General features: G+C 38.2%; 1 long non-coding RNA gene across 10 annotated transcripts in view; it reads left to right on the top strand.

Moving 5' to 3' along the window:
- LOC103350420 (uncharacterized) overlaps positions 1-5,138 on the top strand; it is a 220,619-nt gene extending 215,481 nt beyond the window's left edge. For all 10 annotated transcript variants that reach the window (XR_016232675.1, XR_016232661.1, XR_016232663.1 and 7 more), the window contains one exon: positions 3,545-5,138. This is a non-coding gene — a long non-coding RNA (uncharacterized LOC103350420). The remainder of the gene's footprint in view (positions 1-3,544) is intronic.
- The last annotated feature ends 862 nt before the right edge of the window (positions 5,139-6,000 follow it).

The following is a 6,000-nucleotide window of genomic DNA, read 5'->3' on the forward strand; positions in this document are numbered from 1 at the left end:
GGTGCTGAAAGAACTGGATCTCTGCATGTAGAGGTATGAAACAAGACCCCTTGTTTCATGAACAAGACTTGCACCTTACACAAAAAAGCACTCAAAATGGATCAAAGACCAAAATCTGTTAACCGACATCATCAAATTATTAGGGAACATTTGGAAAACTCTACAAGACATTGGCATAGACAAAGCCTTCTTAAAAAAATACCCCAGAAGTACAGGATATCAAAGCCAAAATTGTCAAATGGGATTACATGAAGCTGATAAGCTTCTTCTCTGCAAAGGAAACACTCAGGGAAGTGAAGAGGTGATTGACAGAACGGGAGAAAATATTGCAAACTATGCAACTGATAAAGGATTAATATCTAGAATCTATAAAGCACTCAAGAAACTCAGCTACACCAAAACAAGTGATCCAGGTAAGAAGTGCACAAAGGACTTAAACGGGCATTTTTTTAAGATAGAAAATTCAAATGGACAGCAGACAGGAAAAATGCTTAGGATCCCTAGCCATCTTGCAAATGCAAATCAAAACCACAATGAGATTTCATCTCACCCCAGTTAGAATGGCTCTCATACAGAAATCAACAAACAACAAATGCTCGTGAGGATGTGGGGAAAAAGATACCCTAATCTGATTAAACATGACAATAGGTCTGATATGATTTCATCATCATTTAAAAAATCATCTATTATTTTTCACTTTATGTTTCTGTGTGGGAGCAAACTGTTGAAATCTTTACTTAATGTATGCTAAACTGATCTTCTGTGTATAAAGAGAATTGAAAATGAATCTTGATGTGATTGGAAGGGGAGAGAGAGTGGGAAAGGGGAGGGTTGCGGGTGAGAGGCACATTATAGGGGGGAAGCCATTATAATCCATAAGCCGTACTTTGGAAATTTATATTCATTAAATAAAAGTTAAAAAAAAGATACCCTAATCTACTATTGGTGGGAACATAAGCTGGTGCAGCCATTGCGGAATACAGAATGGAGATACATCAGAAAGCTGAAAACAGATATACCATATGACCCAGCAATCTCACTCCTGGGAATTTATCCAAGGGAAATGAAATCAGCATACTAAAGAGTTATCTGTACCCCATATTCAGTACAGCCAAATTCACAATAGTTAAGATATGAAATAAACCCAGATGTCCATCAACTGATGACTGGATAAAGAAAGTATGACACATACACACTATGGAATACTACTCAATGGTTAAAAAAATTGAAATCCTGTCTTTTGCAACAAAATGGATGCAACTGGAAACCATTATACTTGGTGAAATAAGCCAGTCTCAAAAGTACAAATACCATGTGCTTTCCCTGATCTGTGGTAGCTAAGAGAGTATCCAAAATGTGATGTATAGGAGTAAAATTGACATTTTGAGGTTCAATGATTGTTTACAGCCCTTGTCTCTACTGTTGAGGAGTATTTTTTCCCTCATAATATTTTTTGAACTCTTTACTTACTGTAGGGTTAATCTTATGAGTATAAAGTTAACTGGAAATAGATCTTTTTGAAAATTAAGAATGGGAATATGAGAGAAGAGGAGGAAGTAGGGTGGGAGTGCATGCATTACGGAAGGCAGGATGGGAAGAATCACTATGTTTCTAAAGTTGCATTTATGAAATGCATAAAATTTTTATACCTTAAATAAAATTTAAAAAGGCAGCAACTAAGTGACAAAAAAGTAATATTATTTTAAACCCTAATTTTTACTTTCTTGCATATCTATTTGAAGATGTTGCCTTTGAAAATGTAAGAATATGGCTGGTGCCGCGGCTCACTAGGCTAATCTTCTGCCTTGTGGCGCCGGCACACCAGGTTCTATTCCCGGTCGGGGCACTGGATTCTGTCCCGGTTGCCATCCCGGTTGCCCCTCTTCCAGGCCAGCTCTCTGCTGTGGCCAGGGAGTGCAGTGGAGGATGGCCCAAGTGCTTGGGCCCTGCACCCCATGGGAGACCAGGATAAGTACCTGGCTTCTGCCTTAGGATCAGCGCAGTGCGCTGGCTGCAGCGCGCCACCCACGGCGGCCATTGGAGGGTGAACCAACAGCAAAGGAAGACCTTCCTCTCTCTTTCTCTCTGTCTCTCTCTCTCACTGTCCACTCTGCCTGTCAAAAAAAAAAAAAAAAAAGAAAAAAGAAAAAAAAAAGAGAAAATGTAAGAATAATGAGAGTTGCACAATAATCTTATAAGATTATCTACCAATAAAAACATTACATTAATTTTCATGATACTTTAAGATCCATAGAGTTAGAATAAGGATTTAGAAGTTCAAGCCGGCGCCGCGGCTCACTAGGCTAATCCTCCACCTTGTGGCGCCAGCACACCAGGTTCTATTCCCGGTCGGGGCACCGGATTCTGTCCTGGTTGCCCCTCTTCCAGGCCAGCTCTCTGCTGTGGCCAGGGAGTGCGGTGGAGGATGGCCCAGGTCCTTGGGCCCTGCACCCCATGGGAGACCAGGGTAAGTACCTGGCTCCTGCCATCGGATCAGTGCAGTGCGCCAGCCCGCAGTGCGCTGGCTGCGGCGGCCATTGGAGGGTGAACCAACGGCAAAGGAAGACCTTTCTCTCTGTCTCTCTGTCTCTCTCTCTCACTCTCTACTCTGCCTGTCAAAAAAATAAATAAATAAAAAAATTAAAAAAAGGATTTAGAAGTTCAAATCTTTATTGTTTTAAAATTATACAGGCATTTTACAATACCATATTTTGTTATTTAAATGACCTCTGAGTTATTCATGTATAATAAATTTTTTTTCTGAAATGCAAAAATATAAATATTGAGTTTCTTAAAGTTTTATACCCTATTATCGTTCTTGGGGTTAATTACTGCCAGTTGAAGGATGAGTTTCTTTTTTTACATACTTCTTTCCTTCTTTTTTCCACACCATTTGTTAATAAATTAATGGTTAATTCTTTCTCTGAGTTAAGCATTCAATTTCCTGGTATCAACGCTGTACAGTTTGCTACATGCTCCTCCTTGTAGTGTCTCACTTAATTCTCAAACTCATTCTACAGTGTAGACAATTTGCAATTGTTATTGATATTTGATAAGTAACTGAGACTCTGAGGAATGAAGTAAATCACCTAAGGCACTTGACCGGCAAACAACAAAATTTGGACTATGACTAATTTTAAAAAGCGTTTTCACTATAAACTCCCATCATGCTGTTAGCAATATAAAGAACAAAGGAAATTCTGCAGTGCTTCAGATTCGCTCTCTTTTATTTATATCCTTACAGTCTCATATCCTACTTTTTTTCCTTTTTTTTTCTTCTCTAAGGCAATTTGTATGGTAGCTATCCCTTAATTAATGCCTAGTCTTCATCCATTGGTATAAAGAACCAGAGTGAAATGTCCAAACTTGTTTTGTAATTATACATTCGCTCCTGCTGTGAGATTCAATGACAGGAATAAAATTTCAATTAAGCAATTATCTAAGAGGTCCCTGAAAGCCTTGAGTGCAACTATTCCTCTCTACAACTTTTTGCAGCCGTCATTGGCCATATGTTTAATTTCCATTTTTTATGGTTTTCTCTCAGATGGAAATCTCCATGTACTGACATGTGTGTAATGGAAGAGCACCACATGAAGCCGAGCTTTGCATTTATCCAAGCCCACTTGATTCAACATCTGTGACAAGGGTAGAATGGAGAACAGCAAGAGGCTCCACATTTTCAATGCCTCATCCAAGTCTGGCTATTCTTGGTTCTGTGATAATATGGAAATAACCCCTTTCAAGCCAAGCTCACATGTGGATTAGCCCTTTGAACATCAAGTCCATTTCTTTGCTCTTATTGTTAATGCTTTCAAACCAGTCCTTGCACAGAGCAGACACTCCTGTTTCCAGCGGAGAAGACTGACTGGAGAGCCTAAGAGGGAACAGACATCAAAGCTTGTGAAATTGAGTTCTCCTTCGTGATGCCAATCAAGCTGAGCTTGATCATGTGTTCCTGCTTTTTCACCAATGGACTCCAGTTTCCTGCAAGCTGCTGAGCACAAATTATCACTAAATTGACACTCAAGGTGCTTGGAATCAGTCACCACAGGTCTACCTACTGCAATTTATTTGGAGTAGCAAAATGTTCTCCAGACACTTCTCATATGTCTGTAGTTATTTTTCCCCAAGATTACAAAGTACATATTTTAAAACTTTAACAGTTTAAGTGTTAACTATAATGCTATAATCCTGATATAATTAACAATAATGTTGCATTTGCATTGTGATTTACATATTACATATTACAACTATGGATCTAAATCCTAAGTAGATGACTTTTGATATTTTAGTAAAGATATTAAAAGATTTAGCAATTAGCTTTAATGTTTTCATATTTTTCTTCTATATTAATGACCTTGAAGCTTAAAGAATAGAAACATGTGGAAGCAGTACTGCCCTTTTGTATCATTCTTTTATAAAAGAGGATCTGGAACTCCGAAGTGAAATACTCAGTAGTTTATTTTTAAATATTAGCACAAAAGTTAAAAGAATTTCAGAAAGGCCTTAATTTTAAAGAAATAGGGCAAATGGAAAAATAAGTACTATTAATTGAATCTTCTTGAAGCTGTGTCTCCAATGCCCAATGTGTGAGTCTTCAAAGTAAATATAGACCACACTATCCCTTGAAAACAGAGGATTTTAATAGCTTTCTTTATTGCCAATCACACATTTATTACTGCTGTCTTTTAAACTTGATGGTCTGACCCATGTCTTACTAAACCACTCTTTCACTTGAAATTTTAGTCAAGCCATTTTACGGATGTTTCCTGCGTAGTTTTAAGCATTTGCAACCCTTTTCATGAATTCTGTCATCCTACTCTATGGCAGGTTGGCTTGTTTTTCCCCAAACAGATATGTTGAAGTCATAACTCCTAGAACTTCAAAATATGACCTTATTTGAAAATAGGATTACTGAAGATATAATCAGTTAAGATCTGGTCATACTGGAACAGATTGGATCCTCAATCTAGTTGGACTGATGGGTTTATAAAAAGACCGATACCTTGGAGAAGGCCGTTTGGAGATTGAGAGAGACTGGAGGGAGGCAGCAATAAGGATTGTTAACCATCACCAAAAGCTGAAGAACAGATTTTCGATGTTTTCACCATAAATAAATGATAAATGTTTGAAGAAAATGGTGTATTTACCCTGATTAAAACATTGTACAATTCATACACATATTGAAACATCACACAGTATTCCACGAGTGAATACACTTTTCATGTGTCAGTTAATAAAGAAGGAGCTTGGAGGGCAATCTAAGGGAAATTCTATGTCAGACACCTCAGAAGACAGTCACCCTGCCCATCCCTTGATTTTGGACCACTTGCATATAGAATGGTGAGAGGTGAATGTCTGCTGTTGGAAACCACCCAACTTGTGCTACATTGTTATGCAGCCCTTGGAAGTGAATATATCTTCTATTTCCTATTGTTGACAGCCACTTACTCTCTGGAGCAGAGTTTGGCTGTATTTGTTGTTTGCTCTCTTCCTGGAGAAAGCAGGTACTGTTATATCCACTTCACATCTTCTCTGCCTGCCTTTTCACTCTCATCATTACTTTGGCAGCCAGCTGCCCACAGAAGTAAACTGAGAGAGACTCCCATCAACTAAAATGCTTGTCTGTTGCTTTTTTTCCTTTTTCCTTCTCTGTCTCCACCAAATGGGACTTCTGAAAATTGCTAAATGTTTACAACCAGAATGAGTAAAAGAGTTAAAAAATAGTGTTAAGGTGTGAGTTAGTGGATAGTTTTCTTATGTTTCTTATATGGACAACTTAGAGACATGTTCTACACAGTAAGGAGTGGGTATCCAGCCAGCAGACCAGCTCACCAAGACACCTTTAGATTGCCTTTCCCTCCTTCCGTGTTTTGTTTCTTTCTACTTCTCTACTTTCCAGGATTGTTTTCTAAAATCTGTTTTTGGAGGGAGGTGATAAGGAAGCTAAGACATTTTCCCACCTTATTCTTTCTTTGCACTATATTTAAATAGCCACCT

The sequence above is a fragment of the Oryctolagus cuniculus genome, chromosome 4 (genome assembly GCF_051225735.1).
Source record: "Oryctolagus cuniculus isolate XC-2025 breed Fujian yellow rabbit chromosome 4, ASM5122573v1, whole genome shotgun sequence".
Classification (NCBI taxonomy): domain Eukaryota; kingdom Metazoa; phylum Chordata; class Mammalia; order Lagomorpha; family Leporidae; genus Oryctolagus; species Oryctolagus cuniculus.